Source organism: Trichechus manatus, unplaced genomic scaffold (genome assembly GCF_000243295.1).
Source record: "Trichechus manatus latirostris isolate Lorelei unplaced genomic scaffold, TriManLat1.0 scaffold00057, whole genome shotgun sequence".
Taxonomy (NCBI): Eukaryota; Metazoa; Chordata; class Mammalia; order Sirenia; family Trichechidae; genus Trichechus; species Trichechus manatus.
Genome location: NW_004443993.1, coordinates 1,794,484 through 1,798,118, shown reverse-complemented (window position 1 = coordinate 1,798,118; position 3,635 = coordinate 1,794,484).

Here is a 3,635-nt window from a genome sequence, read left to right as displayed (position 1 = left end):
TCAGGAAAGCCGGGGCACCGCGTCCGCGCTTTGCGGGCTTCGGCCCAGCGGCCCGGCTCCGGGTGTGTGGTGAGGACTTCGGATGCCGGGGATTCCCGGGTAGGCGCAGGGGGTCTCTCCGAGGCTTCGGAGCCTGGAGCTGCCAGGAAACAGGATCTCAGGCGTCCCAGCTCTTTAGCGCTGGCAACTGGGGAACAGGCAGCTCCCGCATCAGCGCCAAACATTTCCTAATCTCCTTCCAGCAAAGCATCACCAGCCCTGGGGGCTGAGACAGACCCTTGAATTGCTTTACGCTATCCGTTGGTCTTACCCCCGCATCAGTGCACCCCCTTGTATATCCTGTCTCTGTGGGGTGGGGTGAGAGCTGGGGCTGCTCCTCTCCGCTGCCCCTCCTTCCTCTGCTGCATCCGACAACCACACACCGCTTAGCTGCGGCGGGAACCGCGCCAAGTGGCTTTGCCTTCCTAAGCCTCAATTTCCCTATCTGCAAAGTGGGTAATGACAGACACATCGAGAATTACGAGGTCATGCATGCCAAGCCCCCCTTTGCTCCATCGTTTATTCCACACCTATTCCCCAAGGGCCTACTGTGCGCCAGGTACTTTGGCAAAGCTGTGGGGCTGCAGCAATAAACAGGACCTGCTGGGTCCCTGCTCTACTGACTCTCCAGCTGATGAGGGAGCAAGATCGGTGTGTAAACAGAGAAATACCCAAGGTGATTCCACACTGTGAAGACTAGAATTCCAGCAGGTGGAGAGAGGGACTGGGGGAGGAGGCACTCAAGATTAAATGAGATTTCTGGCTCAAGTCTGCCTTCCTCATTCTCACTGAGTTACGTGGGGGTAGGGCCAGGGCCAGAAGAGTATCTGACACACAGTAGGTGCTCAATAAATTCTGAGTGAATTAAAGGGGACATTAGATTCATAGGCCTTTAGATCAGGAAGGGAGCTTATCATGAAGTAATCCAACCTCCACCCATCCCCCATTTTACAGATGAGGTGATTGAGTCTCTGAGCCCCAGAGAAGGGAAAAGACATAGGCAACACAGCGGGCAGATGGGGCGTTGGTGGTTAAGTGCTAGAATTCTCACCTTCCATGAGAGAGATCCAGGTTTGAGTCCCGGCCAATGCACCTCATGCGCAGCCATCACCCATCTGTCAGTGGAGGCTTGTGTGTTGCTACAATGCTGAACAGGTTTCAGCAGAGGAGCTTCCAGACTAAGACAGACTAGGAAGAAAGGCCTGGTGATCGACTTCTGAAAATCAGCTAATGAAAACCCTGTGGATCACAATGGTCCCATTCAAAACTGACCATGGGGATGGCACAGGACCAGGCAGCGTTTTGTCCTGTTGTGCATGAGTCACGGCTGACTCAAAGGCAGCTAGCAACAATGAATGAATGGATGTGAACAGCTGGGAAAGGAAGCAAGTAGAGACCAGAATTGAGCACAGGGCACTCCAGGTGCCCGTGATGCCCAGCCAGTGCCCACCCCTCCTCATACACCCACATAGACACAGCCCTGCCTTCTTTCTTTCAACAAGTATTTATTGAGCACCATTATATGCCAGGAGCCCTGGTGGTGAAGTGGTTAAGAGCTCAGCTGCTAAGCAAAAGGTTGGCAGTTCGAATCCACCAGCCACTCCTTAGAAACCCTATGGGGCAGTTCTACTCTATCCTATGAGTCAGAATCGACTCAACAGCAACAGGTTTGGTTTGTTATTTTTATATGCCAGGTGCTGGGAACCAAACTCCCTGCCCCATAGAGCTGACATTTAATGAAGGAAACGGAAAAGACAACATAAATAAATACCTAGCAAATTGTGATTAGGACTGTGATGCAAGAGAGGGCCTGTGACAAGAGAGAAAAATGGGCGGGGGGGGCCACTTCAGGTAGGATATCCAGGAGGAACTCCTGGAGGGATTGAATTACTCTTCAAACACACCCTTGTGCACGCATGCACGTGCGCACTCAAACCCAGACAAAAGTAATCACACTAATCCTGTACACAGGTCCAAACCAACAGCCTAAGTAAGGGCCTGAGGCCACATAGCTAGTGAGTGGCTGAGCAGGGATTTGAGCTCAGAGTCTGCATTTCTGACACCTGTGAAATGCTGCTTCCCGCTGCGTCCACATGCATCTTTCCCTGCCTCTCCCCCCACCCACACTTTCTCATATTCAACCTCATGCCCACGTAGACTGACATGGTGTCATCCCATAATGTGTGCTCACTCACACAGGTACAGTCTCAACTACACAGCACTCACACTCTTAGAAATTTCTGCCTGTCCAGGTACACATGCACAGCCCTGTCCAAAGTTAACGCGTGCGCACACATGCCTGGGGCCCCTGACAGTCCTTTCCAGCCCTGTTGCAGCTCCGGGCATGGAGCTTGGAAAGTTACTGTCCCTCCTACGCCTGATTGCTCAGGGGATATTCAGGGCCTTTATCCTCACTTCTTTCCCTCTTGTGTGGCCACCCGTTCCTGCCTCCTTCTGAGGGAGGTGGGGGTGAGCAGGAGGCTGGGCTCCTCCCGCAGGCCAGGCCAGGGGCTGCAAGGCAACCAACCCAAGCTCAATGCCAGCTGCCCAGTGCGGTCTCCTCTGCCATCTGGAACCCCCTCCCCAGCCGGCCTGCTGCCCAGGGGAGGGTAGGCAGGCTTACAGGCACCCCCTACCTGGGGCATCAGGCCAGTTCCTGAGGCCCTGCCTCCCGCTTCCCGGCTTATGCTGGGCTGATGTCTGCAGATGTTCACATGTGTCCGGTGATGGTGGGGTGTGCATCTCTGCTTCTCTCTCTCCAGCCTGTCAGCCTCCTCTGGGCATCCATGCCTCCATTTCTTCCTTCATTCCACAAATCCTTGAGTGTCTATCATGGGCCAGGGGCTGTTCCAGCACTGGGGCAAACAGCCAGGACTGGCAACAGAATTTGCAGGGCCCAGAGCAAGAAGAAAATGCAGGGCCCTGTGTTCAGACTTAAGAAGAATTTCAAGACAGCAGTGTTACTGTTGTTGTTAGGTGCCGTCGAGCCGGTTCCGACTCATAGCGACCCTACGTACAACAGAACAAAACACTGCCCGGTCCTGCACCATCCTCACGATTGTTGTTATGCTTGAACCCATTGTTGCAGTCACTGTGTCAATCCATCTTGTTGAGGGTCTTCCTCTTTTTTTGCTGACCCTGTACTTTACCAAGCATGATGTCTTTCTCCAGAGACTGAGCTCTCCTGACAACATGTCCAAAAATATGTAAGATGTAGTGTCACCATCCTTGCTTCTAAGGGGCATTCTGATTGTACTTCTTCCAAGACAGACCTGTTCGTTCTTTTGGCAGTCCATGGTATTTTCAATATTCTTCACCAACACCACAATTCAAAGTCAATTCTTCTTCGATCTTCCTTATTCATTGTCCAGCTTTCGCATGCATATAAGGCGACTGAAAACACCATGGCTTGGGTCAGGCGCACCTTAATCTTCAAGGTGACATCTTTGCTTTTCAACACTTTAAAGAAGTCTTTTGCAGCAGATTTGCCCAATGCAACGCATCTTTTGATTTCTTGACTGCTGCTTCCATGGGTGTTGATTGTGGATCCAAGTAAAATGAAATCCTTGACAACTTCAATCTTTTCTCCATTTACC